The sequence below is a fragment of the Tamandua tetradactyla genome, chromosome 7 (assembly GCF_023851605.1).
Source record: "Tamandua tetradactyla isolate mTamTet1 chromosome 7, mTamTet1.pri, whole genome shotgun sequence".
NCBI lineage: Eukaryota > Metazoa > Chordata > Mammalia > Pilosa > Myrmecophagidae > Tamandua > Tamandua tetradactyla.
Genome location: NC_135333.1, coordinates 78961274 through 78977280, shown reverse-complemented (window position 1 = coordinate 78977280; position 16007 = coordinate 78961274). Strand labels below are relative to the sequence as shown.

Below are 16007 nucleotides of genomic sequence, written 5' to 3'. Positions count from 1 at the left end.
GACCTGTGTCCAGAGCATTTTAGGACGGGGAGTGGGGAAGGAAGGGAAAGGAGGTTATTTTTATTTCCCTGGAAATAATTTAAAGGATCTGAATAATAAGTTCAATTTTGAAAGCAAAATTTTATGAAAATTTACATTGCTTTAATAGAAAATTAAAATTTCTGGGGAAAAAGAAATACTAGTTAGGAGAAATTGGTAAGATTACCTTCCGTTGAACTTCACTGAAGGAATGTAACTTTTAGTAAGTTCCCTTCCTTCACCCATAGTAATCCAAACTCTGGGATACTGGACAACTTGCTTTGTCACTCTGTCCTCACAAGTTCAGGATCCAACATGGAACTGGAGGAAAGTATATTGGATCAGTTCTTCACATGATTAACTTACTATGTTTTTTACAAGGACATTTAGGGGAGAATTTTACTCTAGCATCAACATCTGGTTAGAGATATTTCCTAGTATCTGCAATAATTTTTCTGGATCTGTCTTCTATGGGTTTGTCTAAAAAAATTTAGGGTTTATGTTTTCAGTCTATATTAATTCACTTATGGTGAAACTTCTCTTACAGCTACCACCAGCAATGTAAAATATTTGTATTTCCTTCTTTTTTGTCCTAATTTTACCTCCTGATTGTCCTAATTTCTACTGTCTTCTGGTTAGTGTTACAGCCAGGTTTCAGTGTACTTTAAAGAAAAATGTGACTGAATATAATTTTCAAAAGATGCAGGCTTGAAAATTAAGTACTAATGACTTCCGATGCAAGATTTTCCAATACTTTTACTGGTATGCTTATGTAGAAATTGCCGTCGGCCTGTGGTTAATTTCTGTTTCTTAAACTGGTTCATAAATAGTAGAAATTGAGATGAAATAAGTCTGTTCTGAATTCTCTCCAGAGAGTTTAGTTCTACGAGTATTTAAAAGGCTTATTTTCATTTATTAGGAGGTGATATAGTCCAAATCTTAAGGATAGCATTACAGAAAAGATACAGGAGAGCTATTATTTAAATAATTTGATCTGCAGACTGTCAGTTTAGCAGTTCTAACAAATTTAAAAAAGAAAAGAGCAGCTGATTCATCTAATGCCCTAGTTATAAAATGTGTTCAAACTATTAACCAATCAATGCAGTAAGTATTTACTGAAATAAATATTTACTGTTATAAAAAAATCATGAACAATTGTTACCTGTCTGGTATATATAGGTCATTGCGTTAGATACAATATAAGCATTTGGCTGTAATAAATTTAAGTCATTAACCATTTATTAGGTGAGGCACTTGATTTGATAAAAAATCTGAAACTAAGATAAATAGCCTCAATTATTCATCCTCAAGGACTTGAAAATCTAGTAAACAACAAAGGCCAAAAATAAATAAATAAATAAAAGGAAAATGCCACCACTAAATTTGTAGAAGAAAATATTTCAGTTTAGAAATGAAAGTAGTCATTGGGATATGGACCAGGGCATTAAGAAGAAAAAGCTTGTGAAATAATTTACACTTTCTGTTCACCCTAATTATATGTTCTTAAGTGATTAAGTTATTATTCAGCTTGGTTAGGTAAAGGGAAAAGCCCAGACTTTCAACCCTTCTCCGCACTACAATTTTAAGCCTGTAATGAAATCTTTAAGGGAAACTCAGTCCAAGCTTCAGGATGAGTAACTCCTTGTAAATATTAAAATAGTTAAAAGGTCAATGCCTTAGGGTGGGGAGAGCAAAGGTCATTCAACAAAGAGTAGAAGCCACAAGAAAGGAAAGGAAAGGAGCGGCCTGTTGAAGAGACAGAATCAGAAAGATCTGGAAGAATAAAGTGTTGGAAGTCTAGCATTTCCTGCCATTTTGGAACAAACAAAAAAGAAATCTCAGAAAGGAGTGATACCACTGTCTTTGAAAGGGAGGAAATCAGGTGTTCCTCTCTCCTTTCAATTTATCTTGGCTGTCTTTGTTTTCACCTAAATCCACAGAATAGGTGCCCCCCACAATCTGAAAGAGTGCATGCCCTTCTTGAGATTTCAGTAAACATGCATGAGAACATGTTTTAAGATTGAGGGAAGCAAAAAGTGAAATAAAATAAACATTTTAAACACAAAAATGTTGTTTTATAATTATAATGTGCTTTTAAATGCCCTTCTCCCAACAACCCTATAATGGACTTCTTGTTTTCCCTGTTTTATGTGGACACACTGAGATCCAGGGGAGCTTGCAAATTGTATTAGCTTCTGAAATAAACTCTGAACCTAATACCTGCAAGAGGCTAAAGTAACAATACTCAGAGGAATAGGACAACGAAATTATAAAATTCATGAAACTGATCAAGAGAGTATGATAAAGGAGTAAGGAGAAACAGATGAAAAGCACAGAATAGAGTCCAGAAATAGAACCACACTTAAATGGTCAATTAATTTTTAACAAAAACAGTAAGCAATTCAATGAGGAAATATAAGTTTTCACAAATGAGGCTGGAACAATTGAAAGTCATGTACGAAAACATAAATGTTGACTCCTAGCTCACACCCTAAGCTAAAATTAATTCAAGTTGGATGGATCAGAGACTTAAACCACTAACACTATAAAGCTTCTAGAAGAAAATATAGAAAAGTCTTTTCATAGCTTTGGTGTCAGCAAAGATTTCTTAGATCACAAAAAGCATTATCTATAAAAGAAAATAATAAGTTGGACTTCATCAAAATTAAAATTGCTCATCAGGAGTCATTATTAAGAAAATGAATAAGCAGCCACAGACTGGGAGAAAATATCCTCAATACATTTATCTGACAAAGAAGTTATATGCTAAATACATGAAGGACATCTATGGCAATAGTATAGAGACAGAAATATACAACCACAAATAGAAAGAAAAATGCAAAAGATTGGAACAGAAGATATTTGGCTCCACAAAAGAAGATATATGAATTGCTGAGAAGCACATAAAAAGTGCTCGATGCCATTAGTTTTCAGAGATGGGCAAATTAAAACCACAAGGAACTTCTTCACAAACATTAGAATGTTGAGAATTAAAAAGACAGACAAATATTGATGAGGGTGTGAGATCAATGAATCTCTCATACATTGTCAGTGAGACTTTATAATGGAATAGCAACTAGGAACACTGGTAGTTTCTCATAAAGATAAACATAGATCTCTGCTATGATGCAACACTCTTTGGTAGTCATCCAAGAGAAATGAGGACATATGCCACATAAAGGTTTGTTTAAGAATTTTCCTATAGTTTTGCTCATAATTGTCCCCAATTTGAAAAAAAACTCACCATCAATAGAAGATTGGTAAAACAAATTTTATATACTCATGCAAAGAAATGTTAACTACATTACAATAAAAATAATTAACTACTGATACATTCAACAACATGATAGAATCTCAATTATTGTGTTAAGCAAAAGAAATCAGACCCAAAAGAGTACATACTGCACAATTTCGTTTAAATGGAGTTCAAAAAAAAAAGGCAAAACTAATCTACTGGAATAGAAATCAGAAGACTGTTTCTGGTGAGGTGAGGGCGATGTTTGGAAAGAAGCATGAGAACTTTCTGGAGTGATGAAAACATTCAGGGTAGAGGTTACATGGGAATATACATTTGTCAAAACTCATTGAATTGTATGCTGAAAATCTGTGCTTTTTACTGTATATAAATTATACCCCAATAACAAATTCATTTTAAAAATTCATAAATTTTGCCAAAGGCAGCAATAAATTAAAACTAAAATAATCACATATTTACTTACTATTAGTTCCACTTACTATTAGATTGAGAATGTTGAAGTGAAACACAGGTAAATATGATGCAGAGGAGTCTGTGAAATCCCAGTTTATTTCTCTGTTTCTGCTCATCTGTAGAAATGATAGTGATTGTTTGTTTTTTTGTTTATTTTTCCCAGCAGAGGACATTCTTAAGTGCAATTGCCTGCTAAGGGTTAAGATGGACATTATCCTTTTTATTCAAATCAGTCAAGCAGCAACATCTAATTTTGCCAAGTCAACATTTCAGGCAACATGGAAACAAAATTCATTTATGGGATTAATATTGACTTTTCCTGGGTCCTCCTGATATATCACTATACTGACTCATGGACCCTACTAAAGGTCCTAAGGAAGCATCTTGCCACTCCAGTCCCAATAATTTAATTACAAGATATCTAGGTTAATTTAATCAGTTCCTTCACTGTAGGTGGTGTATTGGGGGATTTATAATACAGAACTCATAGAAGTAAATCTGAATATATTATTTCAAGTTCAGTACTTTGCAGCATTTCCTAATATCTCCATAATTGCTTTTGTTTCTTTGACATTATATAAACTTATGGACAACAATTACCAGAGCATACTAAAACACCTACTCTCAGTTCCAACATGGATCCTCTCTTAGAAGTATTCGAGCCTCCCATGGGATGAGAGAAATCACTTGCTAAATCTTGTATAACCTATTTTTTTTCTGCCAACCTTGTTTAAAACTCTCCTTTTTCTCAGTTTTGCTTTAGTAACTTTAGATGTCTGCATTATGTTGTGTTTTGCACAGAGCTATTGACTTCAGCTAAGGAACCGTGAACAATAATTATTTTGCATGACTAAGCTCTGGTACACCATTGTCAGACAGGCACTTTACAGTACCACTAGTTTCAAAATTTAGAACAGAACTGTCAAACAAGCAAATGCCTACACCAAAGACTTCTATTTTCAAGCTACTGGCATGACTTTATGATGAGCAATAATAGAGTAAATCTTTGTATTTTTGTGAAAGCTCCTGATTTGACAGTCCTGGAAATGAAAGCCTGTTTCTTTCCAGAACAGTATAAAAATGGTAGCAACAGTATGCAATTTTTCAGGCAATGCTGAGCTAAGATATTAGTGCTGGAAAAGGGAGACTCAGGTACTGGAACTACTAAATGTTATTAAGAAGAATTGTTTTTATGGTATCAAAGAAACAATTTAACCCAAACTATGAACATCTGGTTTGGCTCACCTCTGTTGGATGTCTTTCCAACCATTCAAGACAATTTTTTATGGCGTTACCAACTTAAAATTTTTAGGGTAGAAATATCATTATGTCCCAACATTTTGCAAAGCCCAAGAGTGGAGCACATTTTTAGCAAATAGCATTGGTATAAAGGAAAATACATTTTATATAAAGTGAACACTATTTATCCTTTCAGTACTGCCAGGTATGACCTACCTAAGAACATAGAATTAAACAATTTCTGCTCATAAAATTGGTCCGAAATTCCTTTATATTTTTATAGCACCTTGATTTTTTCCCTCAAATGTCTTGTCTTCCACTGATAATTTGACCTGCAAAACAATTCCTTGGGACAAGTATTATCTTCATTTTATAGAATAGGTAATTGAAGAACAGAGGTTAAATGACCTTGAATTGTCATATGGCAATTAAGAAATAAAGGGGCGGGAGCATGGCTGACTAAAACATAGATTGGCTGCAGATGCTAGCTTCTCATGTCTGTTTCTTTAAATATTAAATAGTTGATTTAATATTAAATATTTGGAATAGTTTAAATATTTCTGTTTTATTAGCCCAAGTAAGCAGTCAGGCTCTTGAGAATGATTTCACACTAATATATTTATTATTGATATTCATGAATTAGAATTATTTTTAAGCAAAAAAGAGAGTGCTGCCTTTCCAATGATTTCCAATGATGTCTCCTCTACAAAATATTCCCTTCCTATGGGAAAAACCAGATAAGAAATATCAGGTTGTCCAGAACAAAGGGAATGCTTCATCCAGACTGTAGTAGGACTTGGAGAATTATCACAGGTTCCCTTTAGAGAACATCTTTTAGTGACATTAGAAATGTTACCAAAAATTTCTAACTGGATTCTCCATTTTTTCCTCTGTCCCCACCTACCCAGCACTGCCTGTTTGTGTTTTCCCAAGCACAGCTCTGATCAAGGCACACCTTAGAAACCCTTAGTGGCTTCCTACTTAATGTCTAGAATTTAATTCTTTCAGTAGGTCTACCTTTCCTATTTTTCTCTAGGATGTGTCATATTTCAGTAAGCGCAAAGTATTTGGGAAATGGAATGGATCTTCTTACCTGGTTTGGTTCACTTCTGGAATATCAAAATCTTGACTGTAATAGTGAGGTAAGATTTACCTACACTCAGTTTTAACAGTACCTGAAGGAGTTATCTAACTTGAGCTTCAATCTATAAAGAGTAGGAAGAATTTGTTGAATATCACTAAACAGACACTTTGAAAATAAATTATATATCTTAGTGCACATATGTTAAATTTTAAATTTGTATCATGGAAGATCTGTTAATTGCAATTTCCTGGTACCCTCAAAAGAAGATAGTTACTAAAAGAGAGGGAGTTTCAAAGCTCTGTAGAAGATAGAAGACAGATAAAAGGAGGGGAGGGTCAGCGGAGGCATCATTGAGCTTCAGGAGCCAGAGGGAGAAGGGCTGCTAGAGCAACTAAGAGACAGTTTGGAGAGCGATGAGAAGGCTGATGAATAAGGGCAAGTTAAGAGGGAGAACGGATGTAGATAGTAGGGATTTTCATAAAGTTTTCCAGCACAGTATATAATGTAACCTTCCTCTCCATTTTCCGTACAGTTGTCAGTGAAGTATCTAATTCTCTCTAAAATCTTAGGAAGTTAATTTCTTCTCTGGGAAACAAGAGAAATGTTGAGCAAGGCACCAATATACAGGTTGCTCCCTTGAGGACAGCTATGTTTTGTTAAACAACTAATATACAATAAACATACAGAAGACTCTGCTCATGGTTCCAGTTCTTCCGTGGAAAGAAACCAGTAATAATTCAATAACTTGATAACTGGCAATTATTTGATTCAGAATGGATTTATTTTTCCCATGCATCCTTCTCTATTTTTGTCCAATAAAATTTATGCTGCATCCAAGGGGGAAAAGAAATGGAACAAAATAGAGTTTCAGTGACTGAGAGATTTCAGAAAGAGTCAAGAGGTCATTCTGGAGATTACTGTCATGCAAGCTTTAACCAGATGTTTCTAACTACCACAGTATGCCAAGCCCCAACCAACAATATTTCAGAAAGCCCTAAGGAGCGTACTGGACTCTACCTAAGTCTCTATAAAAGTTTTCCTTAGTAAGTTTCTTTTTTCAGAAACTTAAACCTTCAGATTGATTCTAGTCCAGATAGGCGCTGAAACCCAGAGGTCAACCTGCTGTTCAGAAGAATCAACCTGTTGTCCTTCTTCTACTCCAGAAGGTCAGCACCACTTTTCAGCACGAAAAAGTTAAAATGATCTTTTCCAGATATCCCTGAAGATTGAAAGATCAAATGAGAAGAAGGAGGTGTAGCTGAGAAAGTAGGATTTAACAAGTGACTACTGACTCATTATATAGATTTCTTTTTAGAATGTTTTGAATGTTTTAGAAAGCCAGAAGGAAATATCTGAAGTTGTTGAACTCTAATCCAGTAGCATTAATCTTTAATAATGGTTGCATAGTAATATTGCAAAAAAAAAAAGAGTCGGTTGTCCATGTCTGTGTGGAAATACTTCTGGATGTTTTGTTTTGTACCTCTGACGCCAGCCACATGACTTCCAAGCTGACAGAGGTGACCCAGATGCTGCCTTTCCTCTGAGAAGGTATCCCCTTGTTGGTGCTTTAATCTGGACATTTTCATGGCCTTACAATTGCAACTTGTAACTTAATAAATCCCCTTTATAAAAAGCCAATCCATTTCTGGTATATTGCATTCTGGCAGTTTTAGCAAACCAAAACATGTGGTAATTCTATTTTTAACTTTCTGAGGAATTGCCAAACTGTTTTCCACAGTTTTCTCAAGTCAGCATAGATAGTTTGTGTGTTTCTAGGAATTTTTCCATTTCATCTAGGTTATCTAATTTGTTGTCATATACAATTGTTCATAGTATACTCTCATAATCCACTTTATTTTTGTAGAATTGGTAGTAATGTCCCCCTTTCATTGCTGATTTTAATTATTTGTTTCATTTTATTTTCTTTTTCAGTGTAGCTAAAGGCTGCCGATTTTTTTTTTTTTTTTTTTTTTTGCACGGGCAGGCATTGGGAATCGAACCCAGGTCTCCACCATGGCAAGTGAGAACTCTGCCACTGAGCCACCGTGGCCTCCCCCATTGTTGATTTTATTGATCTTTTTAAAGAACCAACTATTGCCTTCCTTGATTCACTCATTTGAATTTTTATTCCCTATGTCATTTATTTCTTCTCTAATTATTGTTATATCCTTCCCACTGCTCACTTTAGGTTTAGTCTGCTGTTTTTCTAAATCCTCCAGTTGTGAGATTAGATTTCTAGTTTTAGATCTTTCTTGGTTTTTAACATAAGCATTTAAAGCTATAAATTTGCCTCTAGCACTGCCCTTACTGCATCCCATATTTTTTGTTATTATCTCTTTTCATTTCCACTCACCTCAAAATATTTCCTAGTTTCTGTTTTTGTTTTTTTTTTCTTTTCTTTTTTTGCATGGGCAGATACCAGGAATCTCCAGCATGGCAGGTGAGAATTCTGCCACTGAGCCATCATTGTATTGCCTTTTCCTAGTTTCTATTGTGATTTCTTCTTTGACCTTTTGGTTGTTTGGGAATGTGTTTTTAAATTTCCACATATTTTGAATTTTTCAGTTCTCCATTTCTAGCTTCATTCCATTGAGGGCAGAGAAGATACACTGTATGATTTCAGTAGTTTTTAACTTATCATGACTTGTTTTGTAATCTAACATATGGTCAATTATAGAGAATGACCCATGTGCTCTAGAAAAGAAATTGTAATTTGCTGCTATTGAGTGATATTCTACATATATCTGTAATATAGTTGGTTTTAGTTAGCTTGTAGTTTCATTCAAATATTCTATTTCCTTCTTAATCTTCTATCTAGATATTCTATCCATTAATAAAAATGGTGTATTGAAGTCTCCTACTATTATGGTAAAACCATTATTTCCCCTTCAAATCTGTCAATATTTGCTTGATACATCATGAGACTCTGTAATTAGACACATATATATTTATAATTGTTATTTCTTCTTCTTGAATATCATGAGCTTGTCTCTGATAACAGTTATTGACCTAAAGTCTATTTTATATGATATTAATATAGATACCCAGCTCTCTTTTTGTTACTGTATGCATTTTATATATATATATATATATATATAGCTTTTCACTTTCAACCTACTTTTTTCTTTGAATTTTTAAGTGAGTCTCTTATAAGCAGCGTATTGTTGGGTCATACTTTTTTATCCATCCTGCTAATTTCTGCCTTTTGACTGGAAATTTTAATCCATTTACAATTAAAATGACTATTGACAATGCAAGAATTTATTGTCATTTTTGCTATTTGTTTGCTATTTGTAAATCTGATATATTTTTTGCCTATCAATTTTTCCATTAATGCCTATTTTATATTTATCTCATTTTTGTAGTGTAGCCTTTTGATACTCATCTCATTTCCTTCTGTGTGTGTGTGTGTGTGTGTATTTGGACATTTTTCCTGGTTACCATAGGAATTAAATTTAACACCCTAAATCTATAGCAATCACATTTGATTTGATACCAACTTAATTTTAAGAGCATGCACATGCACTGTTCCTATACTTCTCTGTCCCCAATTGCATTTTAAAAACTGTAAGATATATAAACTGGAGCAACATAACAAAAAATATGATCCAATAGTAGTGGTATTTATAATTACTAATATCATTACCTTTACTGGAAGTCCTTATTTCTTTATGCATTTTGATCCTTTGTCTAGTGTTCTTGATTTCACTCTGAAGAATTCCCTGAAGCATTGCTAGTATGGCAGGCTTTGGGGTAATGAACTCCTTCAACTTTCATCTGGAAGTGTCAAACTTTCCCTAATTTTATTTTCATGCATGTCTTTATTTTATTACTTACCTACCCATATACTGGATAAAGGGAGTGCCAGTCACAAGGTTTTTACAATCACATGATAAAATCTATATAGTTATTCAATCATTATCAAAGATAAAGTCTCCTGGATTGCAGTTCAACAATTTTAGGTACCTCTTTCTGTCTATTCTGACACACGAAAAACTAAAAAGAAATATCTATATAATGAGTCACCAGTCATAATTTCTCAGTTACACATCCTTCCTCTCATTTGGTTTTACTCCCAATCTTCAGGGATATCTGGAAATGACCATTTTAACTTCTTCATGCTGGAAAGGAATATTGATCTTATAGAATAGAGAAATGAAACTGGTTGATGTTCTTGGAGAGACTGGTTCCTCTGGGTTTCAGAGCTTTTCTGACATGGGAACAATCTGGACACCTAAATTTTCTGAAAAAAATAAATCTACTAAATAAAACATTTATAGAGTCTTAGGTAGAGCCCAGGATATATTTTATTTTTCAGGTATTTTTTCAGGTATTTTTCAGAAATACCATTAGGGTTGGGACTTGTATACTGTGACAATTTGCGATGTTTGGCTGAAGTTTATATAAAAGCAACCTCCAGAATCACATCTCAACTCTATGTGAAATCTCTTAACCACTGAAACCTTCTTTTTGTTTCATTTTTTTCCTCCTTTTCAATCTAGAAGGTATTGTCAATCCCACAATGCCAGGGCCAGGCTCATCCCTGGGAGTCATGTCCCAAGTTCCCAGGGGGACTTAGACCCCTGGAAATCATGTCCCCCTTAGGAAGGAAGATAGTGACTATATTTGCAAAGTTGGCTTAGAGACAGAGGCCATTGAGCAACAAAAGAGGTTCTCTGGGGGTGACTCAGGAATAATTATAAGTAGGCTTAGCTTTACTATTGCAGAAATAAGTTTCATAAAGTCAACCCTCAAGATCAAAGGTTTGGCTTATTAAAGTGGGAGTCCCTAATGCTTGAAAGAATATCAGGGATTCCCCAACTGGAGAAGTTTAATAGTTCCATGCTTTTTTTTTTTTCTCCAATCCCTTGAGGGACTGAAAAAAATAAAACTTTTTTATTTTCTGCCCAAAATACTCTGGAATATCTCAGGGTATTCTCTTAACCTGTACAGAGTAACAAGATCTCATTTCCTACCCAAGGTTCCGTGTAATTAGGTTGTTTAAATAAACTGACCAGAGAGGTTAAATTAGATAGTATGCTACAGAAAATTTAAATTTTGGACAAAATAAACATATTTTCCCTTGGTCTCACACAGAGGTTGAAGTTATAAAATACAGACAATATCATCTTTTACCCTGTATTTTAATTTACCTTAGTCCTAACAAGATCAGCATCATTAATAGCTCTAATTGAAGTATGATCTCTTTTTCAGCTTCTTTAAAAGTTACTGTGTGGAGTAATGCTGACAGCCTAGAGCTACGGAACTCTAGCTGTGAGTCTCAGGTGATGCACAGACACCTAAAGTTCCATACCGAAAGTTCCAGGGAACTACAAGGTTATACACAAAGAGCTCAGCATCTCAGAATTTAGAAATAGCAGTTAAAACTCAGGAATAAAGTGACTGCTGTAAGAACTTACAGAGAATTTTACAATGAGCCTTACTGAACATTCTGTACTCAGTAATCATTGATTGCCTAATCTCTGCCCCACTTTCTATCTCCTGATAACCTGTGCTCTCAAATTCAATCTCCAGAGTTTGCTCATTATAGTTAGTTTATATTAGTGAGACCATACAATATTTGTTCTTTTACTTCTGGTTTATTTCACACAACATTGTGTCCTCAAGTTTCATTTACCTAGTTGCCTGTCTCATGACTTCATTCCTTTCTACAGTCACATGATATTCCATTGTATGTATAACCCCCAGTTCATCTTCTGTTCATCAGTTGATGTACCCTTGCGCCATTTCCATCCATGTCACCATTGGCAATCATGAATAATACCACCATAAATACCGGTATGCAAATGTCTATTCCTGTCCCTGCTTTCAGTTCTTCCAAGTACATACCCAGTAAATGGATTACAGGATCATATGAAAACCATATACCTAATTAGCCTCCCGTGGAAACACGAGACTGCCCTCAAGAGGGGCTGCACCATTCTACTTCTCTACAAACAGTTAATAGGTATATAGCTCTCTCTCCACATCTTCTCCAGCACTTGTATTTTTTTGTCTATTTTTTAACACCATATAATTCATCCTAAGTGTACCATCATTGGCTCCTGGTGTAATCACATGACTAAGCATTCACCACCACCATCTACATGAAAACATTTCCATTTCTCCCACAAAGAAAGAAGATGAGACAGAAAAGAAAAAAAAAAAAGAAACAGCAACAGCCCCAAATCCCATACCCTTCCCTTATAATCCACTCTTATTGACATTTAGCTTTGATTTATTGCCTTTGTTATACTTAATAAAAGAATATTACAATGTTACTGTTAACTATAGACCCTAGTTTTTATTAGTTGTATTTGTTCTATATACAATCCCAGTTTTAAAACCTTGCAATGGTGACATACATTTGTTCTCCCTCATGTAAAGACTTTCTTATATTTGTACATTTAATCACCATCAATATCCACTCTAGTTTTCACTAAGTTATACAATTCCAGTTTTTACCCTCTATCTTTCCTTCTGGTGTCATCCATGCCCCCTAACCTTCCTCTTTCTACCACACTCACACTCAGCTTTGTTCATTTTACTTACAATATTCTGCTACCATAACACAGTATTGTGCTATACATTTCTGAATCTTAGCAATCCTGTTAAACATTCTCTAAACCTTCAGCAGCAAATGCCCAATCTCTACCCTCTTTCTGTCTCCTGATAACCTATATTCTCAGATTTAACTCTCAGAGTTTACTCATCATAGTTCATATTAGTGAGGCCAAACTGTATTTGCCTTTTTGTTTGTGGCTTATTTTACGCAACACAATGTCCTCCTGTTTCAACCACATTGTTGCATGCATGATGACTTTATTTCATCCTACAGCTGTGTAATATTCCATTGTATATATACCACAGTTTGTTTACACACTCATCAGGTGATGTACATTTGGGGTTTCCATCTATTGGCAATTATGAATAAAGCCACCACAAATACTAGTGTGTGAATGTCTGTTTTTGTCCCTGCTTTTCGTTCTTCCAAGTAGATACCTAATTATAGGATTGCTGGATCATATGGCTATTCTATGCTTAGCTTAGTTGTTTGGTTACAAAATCTTCCAAAAGTTTGCCAGACTTTTCTCTGCCCCTTGTAAAATAAGGTGGGTCTTGATTAGTCTACTACAGTTCTTTAAAAGAAGAAACATTTTGAAGAAACCTCGGAGGCAGATGCTTGGAGAACAGTTGCTCCAGATCTGACAGAGATATGGATTTGGGGGGATACTTGGGGGGTAAACAAGAGAGAGCAGATGCCTAGCCACAAGCAAAGCCCAGCAAATATCACCATGTGCCTCCACATGGGATGCTAAGCAAGCCAGAACCCAGAGTTGTGTCCCAGAGGAGCTAAATGAAGACCTGCACACGCTTAGAGAGGAAACTACTGGCATCAGAAGTGAAAGCAACAAACTGCAAATAAGAACCAGGAGACACCAGCCATGTGCTTTTTCAGTCCACAGAGGTGTACAGACCCATAGGCCTTTCTTTAGTGAAGGTAACCTATTGTTGATGCCTTACTCTGGACATTTTCAAGGCCTTAGAACTCTACACTTATTACATATTAAATTCCCTTTAAGTTGTTCCATGTTTGGTATATTGCTTTCCAGCAGCATTAGCAAACCAATACACTCAATTACTGAAACACTTTAACTGTTTTCTGGAGTTTTGAGGAAGAGGGCCCTGCCTGTTTTTCTTCGTTGTTCAAAGATTTGTGGGGAAGCAGCACCTTTGAGCATCTTATGACACCATCTTGGTAGTAGGAGTCCTTTATAGGGGATTCTTACAAGATTACTTTTCATTGGAGCTTTATAGAGTGTAATAAAGTTTTTTGATTGCAAAACCTGCAAGATTTCTGGTTTTGATCCAACTGCCATATGACCACATCCTTCACTTTATTTTTACTCATTACATGGACCTTAGGTGAAACTATGAAGTAGACAATAGTTCTCTGGCACAAAAAGTCTGCAAAACTTTTCTCTGCCCCTTGAAAAGCATGAAAATGTCTACAGTGCTGTTCTGGATACATCTAATAGCCAACTGCCATGGCCCTTTTTATTTCAGAGCATGTAGCTGCTGATAATGAGGTTGAATCTAAAAATCTTTGGACTTTGCTCCTACCTAACTTCTCTTTATATATTTTCTAGAACATCTATGTTGTAAGAATCAGAGTATCCTAGTCCAATTCAATTAAAAGGGACTTAATGTCTCACATAATTTGATAGATTAGGTCTATCTAGCCCAAAGGCTTGGATTATGTTTCATAAGATAAAATTAGGATTTCTTCCATTTCTCTCCTCTGCTTCCTTAATATTGGCTGCTTTCCAGACAGCCTTTCCTCTTATATTCACAAGATAATTCTGTCTTTGGAAACACATAAAGTAACAGAATTTAGATTTCTTGGTCCTAAATAGTCTTAACCAGATTAAGTATACATCCTTAAACTGTCATTAAATAAATGAAATACACTGAATGGCTTACACTGGAGGAGTTTGTCCCAAGAATTGAGAATGGGAGCCAACATCATCCAAACATTGTCTGGTAAACTTAGAAATAGTTTTAATAATGGGCAAGGGAGTTTGGCTCCAAACAAGAATGTGAACAAATATCCACTATTATTTGGAAATGGATTGACTTCCTTGCTTCTTTTTATGGCTTATTCTGGAGCCAAATGACTGGGTTTGAATCTCAGTTCTTATTAGATATATGACTGTTAGTTTGTAAGCTGCCAGAATGCGATATACCATGAAAGGAAAGCTTTTTAAAAAGTTGCAAGTTTATAGTTCTTAATTCGGAAAATGTCCAAATTAAAGCAAGGCTATAAGAATGGCCAAATAAAACATCAGGGAAAGATACCTTGGTTCAAGAAGGCCAATGACCAGGATTTCTCTCTCATCTGGAAAGGTACATGGTGACGTCTGCTAGCTTTTTCTCCAGGCTTCTTCAATGGTTTCCCTGGGGCTCTGTCTGTTCTGTTGGCTCTTGTCAGTTCTGGTGGCTCTTGTGGTTCTAAAGCTTTTTCCAAAATGGTTCCCTCTTAGCAGGTTCCAGTAAGCAAACCTGACCTTGAATGGGTGGAGACACATCTCCATGGAAATATCTAATCAAAGGTTACCACCCATAACTGGGTGGGTCATATCTCCATGAGAAAGATCAAAAAGATCCTTCCCAGCAATATTGAATGAGGATTAAAGGATATGGCTTTTCTGGCATACATAATAATTTCAAACTGGCACAATGACCTTGGTAAGTTACTTAACCTCTCTGTTCCTCATTTTCCCCTTCTTTAGAAGTGTGATAATAATAGTACTTACCTCATGGGTTGTTGTGATAAATAAATAAATGTAAAATGCTTAGCACAGGTCAGATAGAAAGGCTTCTTTTTTTTAAACCTTCATCATATCATTGTATTTTAATATTTTAATTATTTTAATATTTCAATAACCACAGATGAGAGATACCTATTTCTTCTTTACCATTTGTTGGGTTTCCAGTGTCTCCACATTACCTTGATCAGGGTCATCAACTGAGCTTTCCTAGCTTTGTTTCTCCTTTTGGCTCCTTTATTGCCAGTAAGATTTTGATCAGTACATTCTTTCCATAATTTGCAAAGCTGACCAGAAATTTGGAATCATAGATTCTTAGAACTAGTAGGTACTATAGAGATCATTTAGTCTAGCAGTTTCCAAAGTAGAGTGCACAAGAATCTTGATCCATTTGAATAAGGTAAGAATATCTGAGAATTCATATTTCTATGTATTTTATAGCCTAAAATTTAATAAAGAAATGAGATTACTATTTAATGAATGGATTACCATTGTGTGTGTGTGTGTGTGTGTGTGTGTTTGTGTGTGTATAGGGCATGCACAAATAATTTCTTTTTTTTACTGATAGAACAGTGTTTCACCAGAATGAGTTGGCTTTCTCATTGTAGATTCATTAGGTCACAAATGT

The 16007-nt window shown here is 35.0% G+C and overlaps 1 long non-coding RNA gene across 1 annotated transcript; it reads right to left on the bottom strand.

The window, feature by feature from the left end:
* Window positions 1-211: 211 nt before the first annotated feature.
* On the bottom strand, window positions 212-15067 carry LOC143689812 (uncharacterized). Its single transcript, XR_013178921.1, has 3 exons — window positions 14910-15067; window positions 3754-3843; window positions 212-339 (listed from the first exon to the last, which is right to left on the bottom strand). It is a non-coding gene; the product is annotated as an uncharacterized LOC143689812 (long non-coding RNA).
* Between the last annotated feature and the right edge of the window lie 940 nt (window positions 15068-16007).